We start from the raw sequence: 27,738 nt of genomic DNA, 5'->3' as shown, positions 1-27,738 counted from the left end.
GGGAAGGGGGCTACTCTGTTCTGTGTGAAGGCGCTGCGTCTCGCTGTGAGACTGCAGCAGCTTGTTGTCTCCTCCTCCTGTGTTTACGCTTTTCTGCTCTTGTTAAGCAGAGTTTCCTCGCTGTTTCTCAGTATCTTCCTCAATCTCAAACTCGTAACTGCTTTTAAACGTAGTACACAATCGCCATACAATGTGTTCTTTACTTGGCAGCGTGCCTTTCAAAACAATAAACTTATTTATCACCGTGCAATTCAACAGACTAGAGCTTGCTGACACCGTAAGGTTTCGACTCTGCTCTGTTGATTCCACTTGACAACTTTATTCACCACCGTATTCAACATTCAGTCATATCTACACATGTTATGCATACATCTTCGGTTCGAACAGGCTTCTCTGCAGCGAGTCTTCACTGCCTCGGTTCCAAATCGCCTCTTTACGGCGAGGCCGCCTTCTCGGTTCCAACCGCCTCTCTGTAGAGTCTTTACGGCGAGATCCGACTGCCGGTTCAACCGCCTCCTCGTAGGTCTTTTTAATGCTAGTCCGACTAGTCTTTCTGTCAAACTGTATCGTGATTTCCTTTTACGCTTTTTATTTTATTTAAATCAAGTCAAATATTTTGCAGTTTCAATACTCACTTCCCACATACTCTGATCAAATTTAGAGTATTCAATCTGACTGATTCAAAATAAATAGGTTCAGTCCTACCTTATTTTGTACAATCGGTGTTTTGATCAGGGTTCTGGAGTGGCCTTGAACGAGTGGTCCGGGTCCGGTGTCTCAGGTGCTGTCCTCCTCAGGTCTCTGGATCGGATTTCACAACCATTCGTCTGCTACCATTTGTTAGAGTTGGACAGCGACACACCACCTGGACAGGACTCACTGGTAGAAATAACAACAGACTTTTACTTTAAATCTATAAAGCGCTTTATTCAAGATCAAGATACAATAGACAATTCATGCCATGGACCCAAATCCAAACCTGTCACCAATGGCTTCAGGGCTGCAGAAGGATGCTGACTCATAGTGAGCGCCATCTTAACAGCCGAAAGAACAGTTCTGATTGGACAGGAGCATAAGGGGGCGGTTCTTCTCATTGGTTCTACTTGCTAGCTCCCGCTTCCGTCATTCCCTTCATTGGATGTTGTGGCCAGCACATAAATGCATGTTAATAGAAGAGGTGAAAAAGAAAAGAAGTGTGGTAGATTTAATAGTCCCTCTTAGAAGACTCCCTTCGGCCTTATCTCTTCAGGATGAGGCCTGGATCGTCTCGAGTCGTTCACACACCGGGGGCTTCTTCCACGTGTGAGTGTGTGCGTGTGAGGGGATTGGCGAAGGGGGTCAGTGAGGAGACAGTGTGGGCTTAAAGTGTCTAAGAAGGAGAATAAATGGTCCCATCTGGACCCTTAGTTATCTATCCTCCGACGAGGTAAGGACTGTGTTGCTCTTTCTAAACACTGAATACAATGAGCTCTTTCTCTAGTCATCTTCTTTGATGAGTGCAGTGCAGAAGGGGGGTTTACATCAACATTCCTTAGGTGACACTGCTATCTTTCTTTAGATCCGTCAGACACCAGAGTGTTCACTGAGATTTTAACTTCCATTCAGTGTCTTCCATCTTACACATAATATTTATGCAAACAATACTAGGCTATGCTAAACTAGAGTATATATTCTTAACAAATCCCTCTTTTCACATCCGCTGGATGTGAACCCCATCTCGAATATTTATTTCCTCCATGCCAGATCTTCATCTTGGCCTGGCCGCACTGAGCGGCACGTGCCTCGGTCTGAAAGAACTTTATTTTCTTTGCAAGCGCCTATGGATCTCCTGTCCCCTGCCATCTCCTAGCATCCGGTGGGGAAGGAGAGGGGCTGCTTCCTCGTCTCGCTCTCGCCGTGCCCAACGGAGAACCGGAGGGGAAGAAGGCGGGTACTGAGGCCTGCTTGTATGGAGCTCAAGTTCATTTTGTGACACGCTCTCCCATTCTTTTATCCCATAGAAAGTTGGGCTATGTCAAAGGGACAGGAGCTCCGGTACACATCACAACATCCATACCCAGAGTTATCTGTAGGCCAGAAACCGTGGAGCACTGTGTTACCGTACTAATGACCGCCCAGTCCTCGACTGCTTGGTATGGCCAGTTGTACTGTCTGACCTGAAGTTTGTCCTTCTTGGCGTTGTTTAAACTGAGATCCCATAGGATCTGCAACCTGTGAGACTGTTTGCGGGAGGGTAACCAGTGAAAAGGGATGTGATAGCCCAACGTTGTAGGTACTGATAATTCTCGTGCCATATCGCGTACAGTGGCTCTGTCTCGATACCTGCTTCTCCAGGTGAGAGTCTCCTTCGGTTCGGGATGGGAATAGGGGCGTGGCTCCTGTCGTAGGCACCCCGACCCACCCATCTAACGCCTCGATCTCGGGGAAGTCACAGGGTCTGCATGTATTGAATCTGTAATGTGTGGGTGTGGAAGGAAAGAGGTGAAATTGAGGGTGGTTAGGCTGGCCCGGTCTTGCACTCTGACGGCCGATGATGGGTGCAGGCTGGCAGCCTGAAACCGTTGACGATCCTGTCCCGCTGCATCCCATCTGCTTCAACCCTGGCTGGGTCAAAGTCGCTGCCTCGTCCTGGTCTGCGCATACAGCATCGTCTGCTTCATCCTGGTCTGTGACAGCATCGTCTGCTTCATCCTGGTCTGTGACAGCATCGTCTGCTTCATCCTGGCACTCCTGGTCCTCGTCTGTGATGTCGTCTGCTTCCTGTGGGTCAACGTCGTCCATGGCTGTCGTCGGGTCTTTATCCGGTGGTCTCGAACTTGATCTCGTCTGGATCGTCCTGGTCGGCCTGGAGCAAGGGACACTGTTCATAGGGTGGAGGAGGCTTTTCTTTGTTAGTGCTGCTGCATGAGCCTGGCCACCATGGCTCTCAGGAAGGGATACAACAACATCCACACGAGACCAGGATGCCTAAAGTACTGCTATTGACATGAATAGGGAGGTGATTAATGCCTTCCATTTGCCAAAGGTGGCCTCTAACCAGCTGGAGAATGGATTGTCAATTCCTGATGCTTCATGCATCTCCTTGGAGAGGCTTTAAGCTGGGTAATGGCTCTGGTCAGAACCATCCGGGAAGTGTTGTTGGGGATGACAGTGCAGCATAAGTCTCCAAACATGGCGCAATCCACCTTTCTCTGCTAACAGCATGTCCAACGCCATTCTATTCTGAATTGCCATGGTGGAGGTGGGGCCAATTGTTCATGCGTTGCTTCAAGCCATCGCTGTGTGATTGGTCAATCTTAAGAGGTATACCAAATGTAATTAATTCTATCCACATTCTTATGGGGTGACTGGGAAGATTGCAGAGATCAGTGGCAAATTCTCAAAGTCATGCTATGTTGTCTGCTAGTTTATATTCATCGGGGACTCCTCGGGGAATCCCTATCGCATCCATGTACGTGGGGTTGTTTTGATTAACTAACTCTCTTTTTCTCATTACGTGTCATGCCTGCGCTGGGTGAGTCTCAGCGAGGTGAGTTTCTTGAGTCAGCCTGGTTCCTATTAATTTAAGTGGGGCTGAACGGACTAATGCACAGATCCCTGTGGTCTCGCTTTGCATTCAGTGTCATCAAGAGTCTCAGCCCTCCACAATACCAATATAGTCCATTTCTTGCCTCTGGTCCTATCTTTTCTCCGGAGGACGTGCGATTGCACCATTCAGGATCTATTTTTCCCACATTAACTCTGGCTCTTGTACTAGTAAAATTGAAGCATGTGTATCTATGGGGGGCCCCTTTATAAGGGGAGAATGGTCCAGTCTCTGTGTTCCTCGGTAAAGGGGGAAAAATGGCTGCTAGCGTAGTGCAGTTCCCTGGGGTGGTTTGTTTGAACAGCGCCATCATGCAAGCATAACCCTCGGCGTCTGTTTCGGGGAACAATGGGGCGGGGCTGGTGATTAATTTCGGGCGTGCACTAGCACAAGCTATACATCCTCCCATGTCTTGGTCTTGTGCTGACTGTATTATCCAATTCAGCCAAATGTTGTCATTGCCATAACCTGTATTCCTCTCTATCACTTGCTGTGGGGTCAGATGGGAGAAGTCCTGTGTTATGACCTTAAAGTCCTTTGCTGCCTCCGGGGGCTCGTCCGGGATCTGACTCTTCTCGTGGGGTCAGATGTTAATCTGTATGCTCACCAGGGGTCTTTTTCTCGCGTCAACTCCCAGTAGGAAGAAGATGCGGTCCCGTCCTGCCGAGCTGCTGCTGATTCTATCTAATGAAAGGGTGATGGGGATGGAACCTTGGTTAAAGTTTTTCTGAAAACTTATCTTCTCCCACCATGTTCTCCTATCTGTGGTGAGATGACTCATAGTAGGTATCCACGCTCCCGTGTATTTAGTTACCATGCCCCAGTTTTTACAAGACTTTCCTGTGCCCCGTCTGTATTCACCATCTCTCTCACAGTCCCACACTAGTGTGGGCTCTGCACAGAGATATGTCATAGCCACTCCATGCTAACGGGTCTCTTGACATCCAATTACCTCACATAAGTCAAAGGTGAAGGACGTGGTACTGTTCCTGGGGTAGTTAAGTATCCAGTATGCGCCGATGCTCTCATGTGATTGGGGCTGGCTGCAGGGGATCTTTACTCTATTTAGTTCTGGGTTGCGTGGCGTGAAGTGTTTAGCTAGTAGGATGGCGTCGTGTGTGAGTCTATCTATCTTTATGTGTTCTTTCCAGGCGAATCCTCCTAATATAACTAGCACCAACAGACCGCAGGCTACTGCTATTATGGCTGTTGTTTTTGTTCCAAAACCCATCTCCTTTAGGGTTCGAGGTTGAAACCTCCTTGTTTCTGCCGGATTGGCATCGGGGTCGCCGAAGCAGCGTCTAATTGCTCTTGGTACTTCCCTCGACATCCCGTAAGTCTGCTCTGACCTCCGTCAGGGACCTAGTGGGGGCGTTAGCTGGGACGCAATGTGTTAAGTGGTGCCAAGGTGCTCCTGATTTACCTTTGACCTGGACCGAGTGTGTCGTAATTTCCTTCACCTCGTACGGTCCAGTCCACCTAGGCTGAGTCCACTTTCTTTTGTGAACTTTGACCCTGACCCAGTCGCCAATTTTGACCTTACTCTGTTGTTCTTCCTCCGCTGGTGTCGCATGGGCCCTGGACACCTGCAGGGAGAGAGCTTTGGTAAGGATGTTAGCTTTTCATGTAGTCACTCATTTCGATCATTTGACATCCAGGCGGCACGTGACCTCCGTCTCTGGGTGGCCCTGGCATTGGTCTTCCCGTCAGTATTTCATGAGGGGTCAAATGCGTTTTGGCACCTGGTGATGTTCTCATGGACATCAGAGCTAAAGGTAATGCTTGAACCCACGTCAACTTGGTTCCCTCACAGGCCTTAGCTATTTTTCCTTTGATTGTTTGATTTGCTCTTTCTACCAGACCTTGGGATTGAGGATGATACACTGAACCATATTTATGGGAAATCCCCAGTGAGGCCTCAACTTCTGCCAACAGTTTGCTGTTGAAATGTGCTCCATTGTCTGATCTGATTACTCTGGGTATTCCGTACCTGGGTATGAGTTCATTTCTCAACCACTTTACCACAGAGAGCGAGTCTTCTTTTCTGGTCGGGATTGCCTCCACCCACTTGGAGAACCTGTCTACCATTACCAACAGATATATTTTTCCTGCGACTACATTATCTGGTCCCATGTCTGTGTAGTCTATCATGATTTCTTGGAAGCATGCTGAGGGAACAGGGTAGGATCCCATGGGGACTGGAACGGCTTCTTTGCATTGTGGTTTCCACAAACTGTACATTCATCACAATACAAATTTACCATACTCTCCATATGTGGATGCCACCATAGGTGGTTGATATTTATCAATGTTCTCTTTTTTCCAGCATGTGTGAGGCCGTGTGCATCTTTTAACAGAAGGGGCACGAGTTGGGCAGGAGCCACTATTCGGCCATCATGGCTTCTCCATAGTCCCTCTTTAGAGGTGGAGTCTCTAGTTGCCCCCTTTCTTTTCCATGACGACCACTCATAAGGTCCTGCTTTAACTTGTATTTCCACTAACTCGTTCTCAGTTAGTTCAGTCTGTTGTGGTAGTTCTGGTCGGCATATCATCTGTCTTGGCACATAGCCTCCTGCGGCTTTGGCTGCAGCATCTGCTGCGTCATTTCCTTTGCTGACATTGTCGCTGGTGTTTTTGTCATTTCCTTTACATTTCATCACGGCTACTTCTCTGGGCAGCTGTACTGCGTCTAGTAGCTGCTCCATCTGAGCTCTGTGTTTGATTGGTTGGTCACTCGAGGTGATAAAATGTCGTCTGACCCATGCAGGGCCGTCAATATGTACAGCTCCATGCGCATACGCAGAGTCTGTGTAAATATTGGCTGTCTTTCCTGTGGCCAGAGTCAGTGCTTGAGTCAGGGCGATTACTTCTGCAACCTGTGCTGATGCTGGTTGTGGTAATACGCCTTCTTTCCTGATCTCATATTCACCTTCTTCAGTCTGCTCTACCACTGCATATGATGCTTTGTTTCCTTCCTGTGTCCTATAGCAACAGCCGTCACTGAATAGGGTCATGTCTGGGTCTGTTAAGGGGGTGTTATGCAGGTCTATCCTTAGCTTGTTCTCTTTTACTGCGTGTTCTTCACACACATGTGGGGGACCATTCGTGACTCTGTGTGCCATGTTGTTTAGTCCTGTCTCATAGGTTACATTAGAGGCCATACAGGTGTTATGGAGCTTGGTCTTTCTGGCTGAGCTGAATGTGAATTCTTTGCTCAGCAGAAATGCTGCCACACCATGTGCTGTGTGTATCATTACTTCATGTCCCATGGTTATGTGTGCGGTTTTATCTAGTGCCTTGGCTACTGATGCCACATATCTTCCGCATGTGGTTTGTCCTGTTTCTACTACATCTAATTTAGATGAGTGGTACAATAATACACACCTGTCCCCTCTTTGTTTCTGATACAGGATGGCATTGACAAAGCCATTCCTTTCAGAAACATCAAGGTGAAAGGGAGAGCCATAATCAGGGCTCCTGAGCGCCGCAGCTTGGGACAAAATCTGTTTAACGTTCGAAAAGGCCTCTGAGGCCTCTGATGTCCAATCCAAGGTGGCTGTCATGTTTCTTGGACCTGCAATGCGCACTATGTCGCTTAGGGGGGCTGTCGCTCCTGTGTAGTCTGGTACATGTGAACGGCTGTAACCAGTTAGGCCGAGAAATGAGAGCATTTCTGCGACTGTCTGTGGCTTGGTGTGGTGTAGGATGCTTTCTCTTTGGCTGTTAGTTATAGTGAGTCCTTCTGCTGAAATCTGTCTGCCTAGAAAGGTAACCTGTCGTCTGCAGCACTGCACTTTTTCTCTTTTGACTTTGTAGCCCTTATCTGATAATAGGGTCAAGAGCGCCAGGGTCACGTCCAGACACAGCTCAGCTGTTTCTGCCGCTAGCAGTAGGTCGTCAACATACTGAATTAGCACAACACCTGCTGGGATCGTTAGAACAGACAAATGTTCCTTCAGTGCTTTGTTGAATAGACCGGGGGAGTCCCTGTATCCTTGTGGTAACACAGAGTAGGTGTAGCGTTTACCATCATGTGTAAATGCAAAATAGGGTTGACTTTCCACCGCCAGAGGTATGGAAAAGAATGCATTCGCCAAGTCGATGACAGTGAAATATGTCATAGTGGGTCGCAAATTAGTCAGCGTCAGATGTGGGTCTGGAACGGGGAATGGGTCAGGTATCGTGGCGTCATTAATTGGTTTTAAGTCCTGCACCATTCGCCATCCTTTTCCTTGTGCTTTCGGGACTGGTAGAATGGGGGTGTTATAGGCTGACTGACATTGGTAAATTACACCAGCTTTCATCAGTCCATCCATGGTGGGCTGGATGCCTTGTATTTTCTCCGGGCTTAGTCTGTATTGAGACCTCCAAACCGGCCGGGTGGGGTCTTTCAATCGTGCCACTACTGGTGGCGGCCAATGTGGCCAACATCAAAAGCTGAGGTGGTCCACAATCTGTCGGGTACCTGAAACAACATGGTGGGGCTGAGGGTGATCCGTACAGGGAGACCATGGTGTCTAGGAACAGGAATATGCTCAGGCAGAGTGCTCTCGATTGTGTTTACACTGAATCGATACGGCTTCATCTGAGGCTTTCATTACCCTGGGATCCGTAGTGGGTTCCCACGTCAGGTTGAGAGCGTTTAATCATTGGGCCTAACCTCTTGACTCATATCCATGTCCCACTGCCAGTGTGACATGGGGCTGGACGAGTCTTGTAGTTTATACCATTCCTTCAGCCATGGAGTCAGTTGGACTCCTGCTGCCACACCCTCCTTGCCGCAGTATATATACCGCAAGTTAGTGTGGCGGCGGACGCATGCTGTCATCCCAGTCGCTCTGATATATTTCATTATCATTATTTGTGACACTCATGGTACAGTGGACATGGTCCAGTGGGGTCATGTAAGGTGCAATGAATATATTTTATGTTTGTTCTCCATAAAATGTTTCTGAATGGCGGCGGTCGGGGCCTGTTCTGCAAAGTCGCAGCCAATACACTTCCTGAGTTATTGATGAAGGTCCTCCATCTTTTACAAATAATATTCTTATTGGTTCAGCTGGCGTGCTTTCAGGTACACAAGGGGAAATGCGTACTCCTTCTGTAGTCAAATATATGCATACTTGCAACTTTTGTAACAAGTCTCGGCCCAGTAGGTTGGCAGGGCAGCTTGGGGCCAGCAGAAAGGAATGTTGCAGGCTCTTATCTCTCCAGGTTACTGGTAAAGGGACAGAGAATCGTTGCATCTGTGTCTGGCCTGATACCCCATACAACCGCTATGGCCTTGTTTGAGGGAGGAAATGGTTGTTGTACACTAGAAAATGTGGCTCCTGAGTCAGCTAACATAACTATGTTTTGTCCATTTATGGTTAAGGTGACCAGTGGTTCCTTAGTGAACATCTCTTCCTCGTGTTGTAGTGGGCGTCTTCAGTACTGTCCCTGCCATCCCTGTAATGGGTTAGGCGGGTTGGCTTGTGAGGGAGGATATTGATCATGTGGATATGGGAGCGAGTGCGGCTGCTGCAAGGAGGGGGGCTGTTGTGGGGAATTTTGCTGCTGAGCTGGCTGCAAGAAGGGGGGCTGTTGTTGTACAGGGGCTTCCTGGGGTCCATTGTAACCTCCAGGTCCTCCATAACTTCTTCCTCTGTATCTTCCTCTTCCTCTGCCACCTTTTCCATAATAGTTACCTCTTGGCCTCTTACAGTCTCTGGCAAAGTGCCCTGGCTCCTCACATATGTAACAATTGTATGGGCCTGTTGTCCTGCCTCCTTTACCAGGTACATAGTTGGAGTCGTTATGGTGTCGTGTGTCATCAGTCTGTCCGTACCATCCGTTATTCAACGGCTGGGGATTCGTCTGTGGGGACCATGTGGGTTGGGGAGGGTAGGAAGGAGGAAGGGGGGCTAATTGTTGTTGGACTGCCTGCATGACCGGAGCTATTTTTGGATCCTCCTGCATGGATCCCAGCACACTCGCTAACTGTTCTTGTGTGGCTACCAGCTGCTTCTGTGCTTTGTCATCTTTGGCTATTTTAGTGTTATCTGCTGCGATTTTCTTTTCATTCTGAATCTGTAGTCTCAGCAGCTCTAACTTTAGAGCTTCTGCATTAGTAGGCTCTGTGACCTCTGGAGCTACGCTTTCTAGGAAGTGCATTACATTATCAGTCCACACTTCCTGGGACAAATTCTTCAGTCCCACTACATTCTTTAGCTGAGCCTGCACGGTGTCTGGCAGTCCCTTAATGACCATGGCTCGATACATCTTTCTGGTTGGGGGTGTTTGTGTATGTTCCTCTCCAAATGCCTTTCTCCATATAGCTTCACTCCTTGCCATAAACGCAACTGGGGACTCTTTTGTGTTCCAGGAAAAATCCTCGACTGCGGTAGCTGTGTGTTTACTGGGGTATTTTCCTCGTAATGCTCCGTAGAGTGCTTCTTGGAATCTATTCTGAATTATGTTATGCGGGTGTTTCTCTGTAATCCCTATCTTCTCCCAAATTGTTTGTGCGGCTGCTGCACCCACACATCCTGCCAGAAAGCGGCGAAAGTCACCTAGAGCCAAGTCTGTACCAGTAGTGGCCACTTTAAGTGCTGCTATCCACTCATCAGCCCCGTTCACCAGGGGGGGTAATGTCGCCAGTACCGCTGTTGTGTCTACGGGTGAGTATGGAACATAATCCATGACCCCAGCGGCATGCCCGGGGGCTTGCACCAAAGGGAGTTGTGGGACAGGTGAAAGGTCAGAAAAAATGGGGTCCCTGTAGACAGGTGCGCCCTGCGAGCGTCTTCTTCCATACTGATGACCTGACCTGGTTCTGAGGGGGGAGGGGTCAGTGGGAGGGGAGAGTTCAAGTCTGCCACACACATTGTAGCTGACAGCATTACCTAGTGGTGCATCACCTGCTCTAGGCTGGTCATCATGCTCTTCTGGCTCACTGTCTCCCTCTGCTGACCTAGTTTCGTCACTTTTGTTTATGTTACTATCTGATTTCTGCTGACTGTCTCTTTTTCCTCTGATTTCTCTCTCTCTTTCCTGTCTTTCAAGTTCTTCTATCATTAAGGTCAGCATCTCTTCTGTGAGGCCTTGGCGTGGTTCAGGCTCCTCCCCTAAGCTGTGTCTCCTCTGGAGGCGTTCTCTATTGTTCTTGGCCAGCTGTTCTCTCTCAACCCCGACTGCTGTTGGTGTGCTAGTGGGCTGTAAGACTTGGTGACCTGTGTCTGTTTGCAGGGGGGTTCTCTGTTCACGCTCCCCTCGTGCTTGTTGGTTACTTAGTGTTTTTGCTGTATGTCCAGCCATGTCTTCCAGTCCTTCTGTTGTCCCTGACAAGTTGCTTAGTCTCTCTTTGTCATCTGTGGTTCTGGGTTTAAAGTCTGCATTCACCTGTCCCTGCACTGCATTAAGTGTTACGATGCCTGAGATGGAGGCCTTTAGTCCTCCATCTGCCACTTCTATTACTGGCATCTGTATGAATGGGTTGCTTGAGTGATATGATGGAGGCGCTGTCGGGCCTGCTCTGCTGTCTATTTTTAGATCAGTGTTTTTTAGGTTTGGGTATAAACTGCTGTCCTGCTGCTGAGCTTTCTCTACCCTGCCGTCTCTTATTGATTTTGTTTTACGTTCCAGTTCCTCGAGGGCCCATTGTTTGACCTGCTCCTCTTCCTCAGCCTCTGTTATTTCTATTTTAGCCTTTCTACGGGTTGAAATTGTGCTCACACCCTTTTTTATCTTGTTATATCTGTCTTTTGCATCTTCTACATCCTTGTCTATGCTTTTCCTCATGCTTTCTCTTTCTTCCTCATTGGGGAGAGAATTGTTTGGTCTTAACCATCCCCTTTGTATCCAACTTCCTTCTACTCTTTTGAATACTTTGCTTACTTCTGCCCATTTCAGGCCTGCTCTGTCCTTCACTCGTTCTTTCAACCAATCTCGCACTGTCATCTCTCCTTTGGGTGGGCTCGTCATTATGTGTTGTTGTGTTCTTTTATCTTTATCTGGGTATCTGCAAATGTCCGTTTTCTGTTAATATTAAAAATACGTACTTATTAAAAACTATGTTTCAGAAAGAAAGGTGATGTTCACACACTCTATCAGCTTATGGGGAAAAAACAAAACATTTGCACATCGCATAAATAGGTGTCAGTTTCTTAACAGCTCATGAGAAATCGATTACTCGTACGTCCAACGGACGACTGTAATAATAACCACTATTTTTCCACAAAAAAAAACAAACAGTAAACCCAAAACTATCCTTTGAAACTGACTAAAATAAAAACCTCAGTTTTGAAACGGTGATGAGAAATCAATTACTCGTACGCCTAACGGCATTACTGTAATAATAACCACTGTCTTTTCCCAAAAACAGTAAACCCAACACTATTCTCTAAAACTGTCAAAAAAAAGATAAACAAATAAAAACTCAGTACTGAAACAGTGATGGGAAATCAATTACTCAGACGCAACGGCATTACTGTAATAATAACCACTATTGTTTCTCAAAATCAATAGTAAACCCAACACTATATCTTATCTTCAAAAGGAATTCTTTTGTCACTTTCCTGCTCTGTTATTCTCTCGCTCTGTGTGCCTGCAGGGTGTAAAACGGTGCGCGCAGCTATGTGGGGAAGGGGGCTACTCTGTTCTGTGAAGGCGTGCCCGCCCTGGGACGGCAGCAGCTTGTCTCCTCCTCCTGTGTTTACGTTTTCTGCTCTTGTTAAGCAGAGTTTCCTCGTTTCTCAGTATCTTCCTCAATCTCAAACTCGTAACTGCTTTTAAACGTAGTACATAATCGCCATACAATGTGTTCTTTACTTGGCAGCGTGCCTTTCAAAACAATAAATCCTTATTTATCACTCGTGCAATTCAACAGACTAGAGCTTGCGTTGACACCGTAAGGTTTCGACTCTGCTCTGTTGATTCCACTTTGACAACTTTTATTCACCACCGGTATTCAACATTCATTCACAGTTTATGCATACACATTGTAACTTGAGCGAACCGCCTCTGCAGTCTGCAGAGTCTTCACGCGAGGCCGCCTGCTCTTCGTTCCAACCGCTCTCTGCAGAGTCTTCAAATGCGAGGCCGCCGCCTTCGGTTTCCGAACCGGCTCTCTGTAGAGTCTTTTACGGCGAGGCCGCCTCGTCGGTTCCGAACCGCTCTCTGTAGAGTCTTTACGTGCGAGATCCGACTGCCTTCGTTCCGAACTGGCCTCCTGCGAGGTCTTTTAATGAGTCCGACTTCCTTTCTGTCAAACTGTATCGTGATTTCCCTTTTTACGCTTTATTTTATTATTTAAATCAAGTCAAAAAATGTTTGCAGTTTCAATACTCACTTCCAATACTCCTGATCAAATTTAGAGTATTCAATCTGACTGATTCAAAAATAAATAGGTTCAGTCCTACCTTATTTTGTACACCGGTGTTTTGATCAGGGTTCTTGGAGTGGGCCTTGAACGCAGTGGTCCGTCCGGTGTCTCAGGTGCTGTCCTCCTCAGGTCTCTGGATCGGATTTCACAACCATTCGTCTGCTACCATTTGTTAGAGTTGGACAGCGACACACCACCTGGACAGGACTCACTGGAAGAAATAGCAACAGACTTTTACTTTAAATCTATAAAGCGTTTATTCAAGATCAAGATACAAAATAGACAATTCATGCGCATGGACCCAAATCCAAACCTGTCACCAATGGCTTCAGGGCTGCAGAAGGGATGCCGGCTCATAGTGAGCGGCCATCTTAAATAGCCGAAAAGAACAGTTCTGATTGGACAGGAGCATAAGGGGGCGGTGTCTTCTCATTGGTTCTTGTTGCCAGCTCCCGCCTCTGCCGTCCCTTCATTGGATGTTGTGGCCAGCACATAAATGCATGTTAATAGAAGAGGTGAAAAAGAAAAGAAGTGTGGTAGATTTAATAGTCCCTCTCTTGTAAGAAGACTCCCTTCGGGCCTTATCTCTTCAGGGATGAGGCCTGGATCGTCTCCGAAGGTCGTTCACACTGGGGGCTTCTTCCCACGTGTGAGTGTGTGCGTGTGAGGGGGATTGGCGAAGGGGGGGGTCAGTGAGGTGAGACAGTGTGGGCTTAAAGTGTCTAAGAAGGAGAATAAATGGTCCCATCTGGACCCTTCGTTATCTATCCTCCCGACGAGGTAAGGACTGTGATTGCTCTTTCTAAACACTGAATACAATGAGCTCTTTCTCTAGTCATCTTCTTTGATGAGTGCAGTGCAGAAGGGGGGTTTACATCAACATTCCTTAGGTGACACTGCTATCTTTCTTTAGATCCGTCAGACACCAGAGTGCTCCGCTGGAGATTTTAACTTCCATTCAGTGTCTTCCATCTTACACATAATATTTATGCAAACAATACTAGGCTATGCTAAACTAGAGTATATATTCTTAACACTCCCCTGCCAGGTAAGTATGAGTTGGACGAGACAGAGACAGGGGGGCCATTCTTAGACACAGCACTCCAGTTCATGGTCCACAGATGGTTCAGTGTCTTTGACATCAACCTCCCTTGGCAAGAAGTTTCTCCTGCTGATAAAGCAAATACAGCCTTGCAACCATTTGAAAGCATGAAATCCAAGGATGCTAATAATGGAGGAATCTTCAGGACACATTTCTTCCATAAACAAAGAGAAATATCAGTGAGGGGAATCAGATTACGCTCATCCAAAAGATCACAGTCCAAAAAACAAAGACCACAACGTGACACAGTTTGATTTCAGAGGCCGACCATAGGACTCATCTCACTTGCAGTTCTTTCAATCAGGCATAGCAGTGGCTCAGCGCACTAACCCAAGCACTGTTTTCCGTTCATTTCACAAATGCACAAGGCTCGGCCCAACGGCAGAGGCTGACAAAAATAAGTTCAACTCATTGGTGTTCCTCTCCACGGAAGTCTTTAGTAAAAGGCGAAAGACTTGTGCGTTATGAAGAGAAACCAAAGTAAGTACCGCCCATCAAACGCATGTGCCAGATGATGCTAGTTACAACAATAAGGAAATCAGGAGACTGTGAGACTGTGAGATGGACACCGACAAGCTGCCCATTTCTGTTCGATGACTGTGTGAGATTGTGGCCTCGGCTTTCTCATGCAGTTTGTCCAGACAAGTGAAAGTGATGCTTTGCAACAGCAGTGTGTGTTGTACGCTGTGAAGCGTTGATCTGAGTAATGCCAAAAGCCCGTGATCCCAATGGCCATCAGAATGGTGTGGTCTTTTGGATGGTCTGAATCTGATTCTCCTCACTGTTATTTGCCCTTGGTTGTGGAGTAAATGTGTTCAGCAGATTCTTCCGTTATCAGCGTGCTCATATTTCAGGCTTTCGATTGTTCGCAGGGCTGTGTTTGGAGAGGAACACCAATGAGTTGAAGTTAGTTTAGGACAGCTTTTCCATTTGGCTAAGCATCCACAGCATCCAATGCCTCATACAACTGCACCATGACAAGTGAGAACCGTCCCAGGAGGTTGTCTCTGGAAGCAAACCATTGGGGGTCATCGCTTCTCGGCCTTTTGGCTAAGATCAAGTGTAGTATCTGTTCTTATCAGTTATTCGTTCTTGATCTTCCTTTTGGTTTAGACTGCGATCCCCTCCCGTTAGTGAAAAACTATTGCCCACCTGTGGCATGTGTTGACGCTATTAGGAAGGACATTCAATTTTGTGTTTGTGGATTACAGTGTCAACCTCCATAGGTTGCTACTTTGCCACATTTAAACATCTTTTGTGGTTTGTGTTTTTGTGGTTATCTTTGTACCTGCAGGACTCCGGAAACACCAACTCATCAGCGCAGAAGGAGAAAGGTAAATACACTCTTCCTTTGTTGTTTTTCTTGTTTGGTTGTTTGTCATCTTGGTTTTCCGCCGGGTGATGTGGTGCCTCGACCATGTCGGCCAAAAATGCCGGCATGCGGAGGCACCACAGTGTACGTTTAACTTTTAAAGAGGTTGATGGAAAACCTCTTTGGATCTCCAGGCTGGACTTTTCCAGAAATCTAATACAGAAGGCCCTGCTTTTCAAGCCAGAGGACCTTAATTGTATAATTACACTGCCCTCGAACAAGGGTTTTGATGTCAGCTTTCGGTCAGCCTTTGCTCTGGAGGAGTTTTGGACTCGTTATGAAAATGTAAAACCCCAGTTTGCTGCATTCAACGTGGAGAAACTGACTGATAATACCCTTAAAACGGTCATTGTCAGAATGTTCAATGAAACAGTAAATGCAGACGACATCTGGTGGTGGCTCAATAGATATTGCACTGTGAAAGGCCAGGCTACCAAGGTGAAAGATGAAGATGGCATCTGAATCAGTGCTTGAGGGTCCCCATCCAGCAATGGGAGGACCCTCAGGGTTTCCAGGGCCTGAAACACTTGCCATCCATGATAGTCCTGGGTGACAACAGGGGCTACATTCACTACCAAGGCCAACCCAAGCTCTGCCGCAAGTGTGGTCAGCATGGGCACCTGGCAGAGGCATGTCAGGAAACAGTATGCAGGAAATGCAGGCAAATCGGGCATACCTTTGAAGAATGCACAAACAACAGACAGAGCAACCTGTGTGGTGAAACCAATCACCTCTTCAGAAACTGCCCACGGTCCTTTGCCTACAGAGTAAAATTGTCACAAATGAATAGAAATGGAAATGTCACTGAACAAAATGGCGGAAATGCACAAAATGGTGGACGAGAAGACATGTTGGAAGAAATGTTTGTAGAGGCCGTGAAAAACAACTCAGACCTCCCTCCGGGTCCTGTGACTGGGAAACTGGGATCATGTGAGGAAGGAGAAGGGGAGAGGTCTGGGGGTGCCATAGAGTTGAACAAGGATAAAAGTGAAGGGGACTTACATTTCGAAAGGGAGCTAGCCTGGTGGAAAAGGGTGACGAGCTTCCCCCTCCCCCCCTCCCAAATGCTCAACAAAACAAGAGACCTTTAGAGGAATTATCCCCTGAGCCTGGAGTCTTGGAGGAGGGGAACTGGAGCTCCTCACACAGTTCAACTGTGGAGGAGCCCAGAGTTTTCCCCACAGTTCCCAAATGAAGTCTCCTTCCTAAATATAGAATTAAAAACGACTCCAAGGGACACAGAACTAAATACTAGTTTTCAATTACGACACAACCCGAAAGGGAGAAAGGTAAATAGAGGACAGCCATGTCACTCCTCTCCCATAGAAATGGAGGAGCTCCTCTCAAAAGAACTTTTATAACCGCCTTTTAAGATGGTATTTTCTGTAAAAACGCCACTACATTATCTTAAAAAGGTTTACCTGTTACTCTTAACCATACTTATGACTTTAACCTTTTCAACCATCAATGTTAGAAGTGTGAAGTCAGTGATTAGAGCTCAGACTGTTTTATCCTTTCTTAATTCCTTCAAGTCAGATGTGTTTTTGATTCAAGAATGTGGCTTGCCATTTCTAACCCACTACAGGAAGTGGGAAAAATTATGGCCACAAACTTCCATATGGAGTGGATCGAACGAAAACAGAAACGATGGAGTGGCCATTTTATTAAAAAATCCCCTTATCCAGGTGAAGGGCAGCACCGTGGAGATGGCCGGGCAATTTTAGCACCTGTCTTTTATGGAAAGGATTTTAAGCTCCTAAATATTTATGGTTTTAACGACAAAAATGACAGGTATGACTTTTAGAAGACCTGCAGGTCCACATGTTAGGTAGGCACCCTTAGTTATAGGAGGAGATTTAACTGCATTCTTAATAGAAACGATAGAAAAGGAGTCGGGAAGATTTTAAAGTGGACAAACATCGGTTTTATTACAGAATATATGCAAGGATTTTAGAATGACGGACTGTTTTAAAACCTTGCATCCCGGCGAGCAGGGCTTCTCCTGGTCTAGTCGTGACGGTACCGGTGCCTCTCGAATAGACCATTTTTAACACCTAGATTGGCCACCAATTGATGCTAGATTGTCACCTGTCTTCTTTTCGGACCACGCTATGCTTTCATGCACCCTCTCACTGTCCCCGGGTGTGACAGCAGGAAGTGGTCTGTGGAAACTCAACTGCTCCCTTTTAGAAAACAAGGATTTAGTCAGTTCAGGGAGCAGTACCAAGAGTGGCAGACCCTTCAAGACCTATACGAGACACGTGCACACTGGTGGGAAATGGTTAAAAGGAGGACCCAGACTTTCTTTAGACAGGCAGGGAAGAAGAAAGATAGGGACAGACGCATGTTGGGCCTGCAGAAGCGACTCCAGAGGTATTTTAAAGTAAACCAACAGGGCATGGATTTTAATGAGGAAATAAATGAAATAAAAGCGGAGATGTTGTCTCTAGCTGAAAAAAAAAGCAAGGGTATAATTATAAGAAGCAAGGAAAGGGACTTAGAAGAAGGGGAAAAGTGCACCAGGTACTTCTTCAAGAGAATTTTAAACCAAGGGGGAGGCCTCTCGAGATTAAAAAAAGAGAATGGCGAAGTGGCAGAAACAACTGACGATATAATGTCCACAATAGAAGTTTTTTATTCAGAACTTTACAAAGAAAAGCCTGTAGAAGGAGAGGCCATAAAAGACGTTTTAAAGTATATGGAAAAAAAGATTGAGAACAGTGAGTTTTTAACAAAAGATTTTACCCCAGTTGAGCTCAGCAACTGTGTGAAGAGTTTTAAAACACGGAAGTCTCTCCGGGAGAGAGTGGGCTTCCGTGGGAATTTTATCTGACCTTTTGGGATATTTTAAACCCAGACTTACTCACTGTTTTTACGGACTTTGAAAGACTAGACCGACTCCCTGACAGCTTTAGATCAGGGATAGTTACTTACCCACAAGGACAAGGACAAACGGACCTAAAGAACTGGAGACCGATCACTCTTCTAAACTGCGACTGTAAACTTTTTAGCAAACTTTTAGCAGCACGGATATCTGTGTTTTGGAGCTAAGCTAATTCACCCGATCAAGCCTGCCGCATCGGGAGGAAGATCACGGACAGCCTCGTACTGATCCGAGACACCATCTGTTGCGCGAGACAGAAACATCCGCCATAGGTCCTAAATTTAGATTTTGAGAAAGCCTTTGATCGGTCTCGCACCAGTACCTCTTTGAGGTGCTGGAAAAGGCGGGTTTCCAGAAAGGATGATAACTTGGTGGGACTGCTGTATCGGGAATCACCAGCAAATTCCTTGCTAACGGGCATCTGACTAACGAGTTCAAATAAACTGCAAAGTCCTGGGCTAGGTTGCCCGTTATCTGCCCTCCTCTACGTTATAGGTATCGAACCTCTGGCACAGGCTTTTAGACAAGAAAAACTGATCAGTGGGATTACAATACCAGGGAGCGGGGGACTGAAATCCAAGTGCATTTTTTACATGGATGATATAAATATTTTATGCACTGATCTTTTATCCATCAACAGGACGCTTGACTTGACTGACTGGTACGGACGGGCCTCTGGGTCAAAGCTCAACCGCAACAAGACCCAAGCTCAATTTTATGGACCGTGGAAGGCGACTGACAGACAGGACTCCCTTGACTGTGACCCAGACTGACCAGAGAATACTAATAAATTCGACAGGGGGTGGGAAACAAACTGGCCTGACGTGGTAGGGAAAGTTAGGCAGAGACTGGGATACTGGACACTTAGAGGACTGACGCTTGAAGTGAAGGTTTTAATTATCAATTCTGTGATTTTACCCTTGCTTTTACTCATCAGTTCTGTTTTATCCCACCGAAGAAAGTGCTTTTAGACTTGGAACGAGCCATCTTTTATTTCCTGTGGGGGTCCAGTGGGAGCGCTGAGAAGAAGCGAAATGAAAAACAAAGGAAAAAAGGAGGAAAAGGAGTGCGGACCTGCTGCTTTTTCTAGGAAGCAGATATACCGTGACACTACATCATGGCTGCAACAGCCCCATCCAGAAACCAAAAGACTGCAGACATGACAAGGTTCTGGATGGGGTCGTACCTCCAAAGTTTAAAACTAATACCCAGAGATCTGAGGAAACCGACATCCTTTATCCTGCCACCAGCCTATGCTTTTATTCAGATGTTTTTAAAGAAATATGAACTTGAGAAGGAGGACTTAGAGACCCTTACTAATCACGCTTGTCTCATTTCTGTTGTGCAGGAGAGGAACCAGTGAGCCCAGTGCGGCTTGCCTTTGAGAGCCATCAATGGTATGGCGCAACGTGAACCATTCTGCTCTTTCTCCAAACAGACTGGACCTGTCATGGATGGTGGCTCACGAGATCCTCCCAGTCAGGGGCCGTAATGCACTCCCGGGCATGTCTGCGAGCCTACCTGTCCCCGGACCAGGCTGTGGGAGCCCCAGAGACGGTGAGGCATCTGCTCTGGGAGTGCAGTGCTGCTGTAGACCAGTGGGCAAAGGCCGGCTTACAATTCCCAGTACTTGCCAGCAAGGAGGTCCCATGCACAGCTGGTCCTGTATGGGGTGAGCCAGTCCACTCAAATTCCAGCTCAGGACATTGCCAAACAGCGGCTCACCCTAGTCGCCATTACAGATGCAATATGGACCGCCAGAAACTTGCTGGTAAGAAGACACATGCAGATCCCCCCCGTGGCTGTGATCCAAAAGGCATGGCGACGGTCCAACTGGCCGGAGCTGCAGGCGACAGGCCAAGGACGCAGCCACAAAGAAGAATCGCCTCTATGCCCATTCGGACAAGGAGCCGGAGCCACACATACAGAGGTCAAAGCACGGCCTGACCTCCGGGAGGCAGGTGGGAAGGAGCATCGGGTGAGGATCTCTGAGCACCAGGGCGGGAACCGAGAGACCGGTTCTGTTTGGAGGAGCAAATGAGTTACCCGGTAGGGACCCACCCCCCGCTCCTGCTCAACAGAAATGTTATAGCGTGTACCCTTTTTATGTATGTATTTCGAGGTGAAATTCTTAATTTAAAAAAAAAAACTGTCCCTAACTGCTAAAATACAAATGTATATGTTTTAAAACACTATTTATTGTATATTTATTAATTGTATCGTGAAAAGAAATTGAAACTTTTGTATGAGTGTCAATAAATTTTTCGAAAAAAAATCTGTTCTATCAGTTTAATATCTGATATATCCTCTATATGAGGATAACTTATTAAGCAGATTTTTAGCATTGGGAGATGAAAAAGGAGCTTGCTTCATTCACTCCACGCATTGACCCAGTATTGCAGTATTGCTGGGAACGGTGCACCCTTCAAAAACATTGTTTAAAACAAAAATCCATGTATACTTCTTACTGATTCCCCCTCTAATGTAAGGAAAACAAATTGGACGATATCGCCCTCTGTAACATGTTGGAATGTCCTCTTCATCATATGAAAATGGGTGTGGCTGTGGGAATACCTTCTTTAAACATGTTAGTGGGTGTGGCTTGGGATCTGGAACACGGCACGTCATCCGAGGCTCACCATGAGATATCGGAGTGGGACAACTAGGTTACCTTCTGCTCTTGGCAGGAGGGCGGTACTTCATTTGGTTTCTCTTCATAACGCACAAGTCTTTCGCCTTTTACTAAAGACTTCCGTGGAGAGGAACACCAATGAGTTGAACTTATTTTTGTCAGGCTCTGCTGTTAGGCCGAGCCTTGTGCATTTGTGAAAAGAATGAAAAACAGTGCTTGGGTTAGTGCGCTGAGCCACTGCTATGCCTGATTGAAAGAACTGCAAGTGAGATGAGTCCTATGGTCGGCCTCTGAAATCAAACTGTGTCACGTTGTGGCCTTTGTTTTTTGGACTGTGATCTTTTGGATGAGCGTAATCTGATTCCCCTCACTGATATTTCCCTTTGTTTATGGAAGGAATGTGTCCTCAAGATTCCTCCATTATTAGCATCCTTGGATTTCGTGCTTTCAAATGGTTGCAAGGCTGTATTTGCTTTCTCAGCAGGAGAAACTTCTTGCCAAGGGAGGTTGACGTCAAAGACACTGAACCATCTGTGGACCATGAACTGGAGTGCTGTGTCTAAGAATGGCCCCCCTGTCTCTGTCTCGTCCAACTCATACTTACCTGGCAGGGGAGATACCATGATCAAGAAGGTGGTTCACCCAGAGCGAGGCGAAGCCATTGCACTCCGGTTGTGCTGACCCATGCGAATTCCCCAAATGTGGGAATCTCGACTGCATAATTTCTGGTAGTGGGGATCATGCCTTTCCCTGATTGTCATGTTGAATGAATACCAAGCGATTCTGTGGAGACGGACATCTACAAGGTGCCCATTTCTGTTCGATGACTGTGTGAGATTGTGGCCTCGGCTTTCTCATGCAGTTTGTCCAGACAAGAAAGTGATGCTTTGCAACAGCAGTGTGTGTTGTACGCTGTGAAGCGTTGATCTGAGTAATGCCAAAAGCCCGTGATCCCAATGGCCATCAGAAGGGTGTAGTCTTTTGGATGGTCTGAATCTGATTCTCCTCACTGTTATTTGCCCTTGGTTGTGGAGTAAATGTGTTCAGAAGATTCTTCCGTTATCAGCGTGCTCATATTTCAGGCTTTCGATTGTTCGCAGGGCTGTGTTTGGAGAGGAACACCAATGAGTTGACGTTAGTTTAGGACAGCTTTTCCATTTGGCTAAGCATCCACAGCATCCAATGCCTCATACAACTGCACCATGACAAGTGAGAATCCAGGAGGTTGTCTCTGGAAGCAAACCATTGGGGATCATCGCTTCTCGGCCTTTTGGCTAAGATCAAGTGGTGGAAGCAGAGAACTACTATATAGTGAGTTCCAACGGTGACGGGCAATGGACGAGCAGCAGATTCCAAAGTTTGGGCTGAGGTACACGCTATGGTTCCGGCAAACAGGGAGAGGAACGGGGAAAGTGCTGCTGTCAGAGTGTTCTCGGCAAAGAAGTCATCATCGGACAACTGCACTTGAAGATCGAGGAGGTTTGCTGCATTCTGTGGAACCAGCAGGAGAACAGTTTCGATGTAACCCTGTTTGACGATTGCACCTACAGAAGAGTGGCTGAAGACTGCAGAAGAGAAGCTGGGTGAGCCGTTATCCTGCTACACGTTGTAAATCTCGACAGATCGACCGAATCAGACTGGTCAGTACACATGTACAACCCTTTTGTTGCTGATGAAGCCCTGTTCACTTTTTTCAGTATGGCGATGTGGTGCTCGCACAGCTAAGGACCCCCTTGGATTCTGGACCGGCGGCGTCAGTTTCAGGTGCTGCTGCATGAAGATCTGAATGGACCAGATGGCTCAGCACACCCCCTGCTGTTTTAGCCTTTGGGAGATCGTGGATACCTTTTCACCCGCCAACCAGCTTTTGCAGGAAATGCAGGCAGTCGATAACGATGCAGGCTGCGCTTGAGATCGCTGCCGTTTCTGTGGGCAGACTGGACACTCAGCCAAGGACTGCACGGTGCAAAAAACTTGCCATGGATGCGGTGAGTCCGACCACCTGTTCCGGAGCTGTCCTGGTCGGAAGAGAACATTTGCAGAGGTTGCCAAACCTACTGGTGTCCTCATGGAGAAGTGAAAAAGCAGGGCATTCCCAGGAGAGCCCAGCACAAAGGGAGAAAGGAGCATTTCAGAGAGAGGAGTTGGTACAGTGGCTCGTGGTAGAGATCGAAGCAGATGTGGGGCACAAGTACCCACCGACGGCGTGGGAGGGGGTTTCCTGCCCACACTCAGTATTTTCCTCCTCATCAAAGCCAGGGGCACGGAAGGTCTATGAGGTTTTCGAGACGCAAACCCAACGGAGAACGGAAAGAATGAGGAGGGGCATGTAGCAAAAATCCAAGAAGGAAAGCAAGGATGGGCAGGGCAAAAAGGAGGGTCGAGGTGGGACTGAAGACGGGCAGGCGGCAAAGGAGAGCTGCTTTGAGAAGGTGGAGGCCCAGGTGAAAAGGTTGGGAGGGTTTAGGACAATTTATGGGGGACGCACGGTGCTAACTGCAGGATTGGGACTAGAGTTTGACCTCCTGCGGGCCTGCTCATGCTGGAACTTTTGGGAGAAGATTTATGATATGGGCCCAGAAGACCATCTAATTCCTCCAACACAGTGCCATTTTCCTGGGCTGAAGAGATGGATAGGGACGAATTTTGCTCTTAAGAGTCCTGGATTTTGATTTAGAACTCATTTTTTCTGTGTATGATGGGTTCAGTAAAGTTCTGTCTTTAAATGCAAGAGGAATGAGGACTCAGTGAAAAGAAGGGTTGTCTATGATTTTGTGAACTTCATGCTGCAATTTGTTTTTGCAAGGTAGGTGGAAAGGACATCAGGAAGTGAAGCATGCTGCCCTGGGAAGATGGAAAGGAGGTTAGGCTGGAGATGGGGAGTCACTTAAGGTCGGGACAATAGTGTTGTGCTGTTTCTTTAGGGTTAGAACATCATTCGTGCATAGGTTTCTCTGTGTGTGCAGATACTTGTAATTGTATGTATTTTAAATGCATGGTGTGTATTCGTGAAAATGGAAAGTTAAATGTGTATACATTTTGATTTGTGTAAAGAATTTTCATAATAAAATTTTTACAAAAAAATCTATTTTACTAGTTCATCAATGCCTCCAATGCCTCATACAACTGCATCCTATGACAAGTGAGAACCACCCAGGAGGTTGTCTCTGGAAGCAAACCATTGGGGATCATCGCTTCGCCTTTTGCCAAGATCATGGTGGAAGCAGAGAACCACGGTATAGTGAGTTCCAACGGTGACGGGCAATGGCCGCATTTGTTGGCAGCAGATTCCACAATGAGGTACACGCTTATGGTTCCGGCAAAGACAGGAGAGAGAAAAGGTTTATGTTTCGGCAAAGGTTAACACACGATAACCGTACTTGAAGATCGAGAGGTTTGTTGGCATTCTGTGGAACTATGGGAGAACAGTTCGATGTAACCCTGTTTGACTTCCATTGCACTACAGAAGAGTATGAAGACTGTGTAGCCAGGTTGGGTGAGCCTGCTATCCTGCTACACGTTGTAAATTCGACAGACCAACTTCAGACCGTGGTCAGTACACATGTACAACCCTTTTGTTGCTGATGAAGCCCTGTTCACTTTTTGGGCCAAAGTATGGCGTATGTGGTGACAGCTCGGCACATTAAGCGACCCCTGACTTCTGGACCGGGCGGCGCCAGTTTGCGGTGCTGCTGCATGAAGACTCGAATGGACCAGATAGTTTAGCACACTTCTGCTGTTTTAGCCTTGGGGAGATCGTGGATACTCTTTTCACCCGCCGCCAACCAGCTTTTGCAGGAAATGCAGGCAGTCCGGCCATAATTATGCAGGCTGCGCTGAGACTGCTGCTGCTCTGTAAGTGACTGGACACTCAGCCAAGGACTGCACGTAGCAAAAAACTGCCATGGATGCGGTGAGTCCACCACCTGTTCCGAGCTGTCCTGGTCGGAAGAGAACATTTGCAGAGGTTACAACCTACTGGTGTCCTCATGGAGAAGTGAGGAAAAGCAGGCATTCCCAGGAGAGCCCAGCACAAAGGGAGAAAGGGAGCAATTTGTGAGAGAGGAGTTGGTGGCCAGCTTCGTAGAGATCGAAGCAGATGGGGCACAAGTACTCACTCACGGCGTGGGAGGGGTTTCTGCCCACACTCAGTATTTTCCTCTCATCAAAGCCAGGGGCACGGAAGGTCTCAAGAGGTTTTCGAGACTGGCAACCCAACGGAGAACGAGAATATGGAGGGGGCATAGCAAAAATCCAAGAAGAAAGCAAGGATGGCAGGGCAAAAAGGAGGTCGAGGTGGGACTGAAGACGCAAGAGGCGGTAAAGGAGAGCTGCTGATTATGTAGCTGTGGAGCCTAGTGAAAGCGTTGGGGAGGGTTTAGACAATTTATAGACGATTTCATTATGCTAACTGCAGGATTGGGACTAGAGTTTGACCTTCTGCGGGCCTGCTCTCCATGCTGAACTTTTGGGAGAAGATTTATGATGGGCCCAGAAGACCATCTAATTCCAACACAGTGCCATTTTCCTGGGCTGAAGAGGCTGGATAGGGACGAATTTTGCTCTTAAGAGTCCTGGATTTGATTTAGAACCTTTTTTTTCTGTGTTGATGTGTTCAGTAAGTTCTGCCTTAAATGCAAGAGGAATGAGGGACCAGTGAAAAGAAGGGTTTACTTCAGAACTCGGCCATGCTGCAATTTGTTTTTGCAAGGGTAGTGAAGGGACATCAGGAAGTGGGGAAGCATGTTCTGGGAAGATGGAAAGGAGGGTTAGGCTGAGATGGGGAGTCCTAAGGTCCGGACAATAGTGTTGTGCTGTTTTTAGGGTTAAGAACATCATTCGTATAGGTTTCTGTGGTGCAGATACTTGTAATTGTATGTATTTCTAAATGCATGGTGGGTATTCGTGAAAATGGTGTTGTAAATGTGTATACATTTTGATTTGTGTAAAGAATTTTCATAATAAAATTTTTGCTAAAAAAAATTCCGTTCTTATCAGTTTAATATCTGAAATATCCTTCATATGAGGAAAAACTTATTGCTAGAGCTTTAGCATTGGGAGATGAAAAAGGAGCTGTTTAATTACTCCAATGACACCTAGTATTGCTGGGAACGGCACCCTTCAAAAACCGTCCCAGGAGGTTAAGCAGATTTTCTGGAAAACAAGACCATCCATGCATTTTGGGGAGTGATCGCTTCTCGGCTTATTTAATGACTGTCGTATTGACCTGTATTGCTGGGAACGTGCACCTTCCAAAGTTACTTTGTTTAAAACAAAAATCCATGTATACTTTTTACTGATTCCCCCACAAGGGAGCAACTGACGATATCGCCTGTAATATGCCACTGTCCTATCATATGAAATGGGTGTGGCTGGGAATACCTTCAAACATATGTTATAGTGGGTGTGTGGTCAGATCTGAACACGTGACGCCATCCCAGCTCACCTATGAGATCTGAGTGGTTACCTTCTGCTCTGGGCAGGAGGGCATGGGTAATTTTACTTTGCCTCTCAACGAGACAGCTCCGCCACAAAGATCTGAGAAGCACCACTGAGTTGAACTATTTTTGTCAGGCCTGCTGTTAGCCGAGCCTGTATTTGGTGAATAGAACAAAAAAGAGTGCTTGCTAGTGCGCTGAGCCACCGCTATGCCCACTGAAAGAACAGCAGCGAGATGAGTCCGGTACGGCCTCCTGAAATCAACAGCCTTTTGTTTTGACGCATCCAGATGAGCGAATCTGACTCTATTGATATTTCCCTTTGCAGAAGGAAATGCATCCCAAGATCTCCACAGATCCTGGATTTCGTGGTCAGCCAGCTGTGTATTGCATTTGCTTGTAGAGGAAACTCATTAAGGGAGGCTGAGATCGCCAAAGACCATCCATCTGTAATGCGAACCTGGAGTGCTGTGGCCCTGTCTCACATGTCCTGTCCAACCCATACTTAGCCTGGCAGGGAAGTACCAAGACTGCACCATCAGAGCATGGTGCTCAGAATATTTAATCTGTTGTGTTGACCTCATGACACCCCAAATGTGGGAAACCCACTGGAGCAATTTTGGGGTAGGGATTCTGCCTGGCCTTCCCCATTTGGCCAGTGTTGAACAATACCAAGCCATTCCCATGGAGATGAACGTTGCCCATTTCTTGTCTGCTGACTGTGTGACTGTGCCCTGGCCGCGGCCTGGTCTAGATAAGTGAAAGTGATGCTGTACAGCAGTAAGCAGGTCGCTGTATGATCTGAGTAAGCAAAGCCCGTGATCCCAATGGCCACTGAAGGTGTAGTCTTTGGATGGTCTAACCCACTCCTCCTCACTTATTTGCCCTGGCTGTGGAGTAAATGTGTTCAAAGATTCTTCCGCATCAGCGTGCTCATATTTTTGTATTTCATTGTCTGTGAGGGCTGTGTTTGAGAGGAACAATGAGCTGACGCTAGCTTGTGAAGTGCCCATTTGGCTACATCCACAGATCCAATGCCCCATACAACTGCATCTATGACATGAGAACCGTCCCAGGAGGTTGTCTCTAAGATCAAACCATTGGTGGAAGCAGAGAATCGCTACTATATAGTGAACACAGCAGTTATCGAAACTGAGATCATGGGTGGGCGCAGAGAATCACTATATAGTGAGTCCAGAACTAAAGAGCTGCAATTACTACATTTACACACATGTTGGAATGTCCTCTCATATAGGAAAATGGGTGTGGGTGGCTGTGGAATACCTTCTTTAAACATGTTAGTGGGTGTGGCTTGGGATCTGGAACACGGCACGTCATCCGAGGCTCACCATGAGATATCGGA

At 46.9% G+C, this 27,738-nt stretch overlaps 3 non-coding genes and 2 pseudogenes across 3 annotated transcripts; 4 read left to right on the top strand and 1 right to left on the bottom strand.

The window, feature by feature from the left end:
* Positions 1-14,417: 14,417 nt before the first annotated feature.
* On the bottom strand, positions 14,418-14,533 carry LOC130199092 (U5 spliceosomal RNA). The gene has a single exon (XR_008832749.1). It is a non-coding gene; the product is annotated as a U5 spliceosomal RNA (small nuclear RNA).
* A 546-nt stretch (positions 14,534-15,079) lies between these two features.
* On the top strand, positions 15,080-15,175 carry LOC130199045 (U2 spliceosomal RNA; annotated as a pseudogene).
* Positions 15,176-20,560: 5,385 nt separating this feature from the next.
* On the top strand, positions 20,561-20,732 carry LOC130199031 (U2 spliceosomal RNA; annotated as a pseudogene).
* Positions 20,733-21,004: 272 nt separating this feature from the next.
* LOC130199102 (U5 spliceosomal RNA) lies at positions 21,005-21,119 on the top strand. Its single transcript, XR_008832753.1, has one exon. It is a non-coding gene; the product is annotated as a U5 spliceosomal RNA (small nuclear RNA).
* Positions 21,120-21,533: 414 nt separating this feature from the next.
* Positions 21,534-21,690, top strand: LOC130198992 (U1 spliceosomal RNA). The gene has a single exon (XR_008832724.1). It is a non-coding gene; the product is annotated as a U1 spliceosomal RNA (small nuclear RNA).
* Positions 21,691-27,738: the final 6,048 nt, after the last annotated feature.

The sequence above is a fragment of the Pseudoliparis swirei genome, chromosome 1, assembly GCF_029220125.1.
Source record: "Pseudoliparis swirei isolate HS2019 ecotype Mariana Trench chromosome 1, NWPU_hadal_v1, whole genome shotgun sequence".
NCBI classification, from domain to species: domain Eukaryota; kingdom Metazoa; phylum Chordata; class Actinopteri; order Perciformes; family Liparidae; genus Pseudoliparis; species Pseudoliparis swirei.
This window is presented reverse-complemented; position numbering and strand designations above follow the sequence as displayed.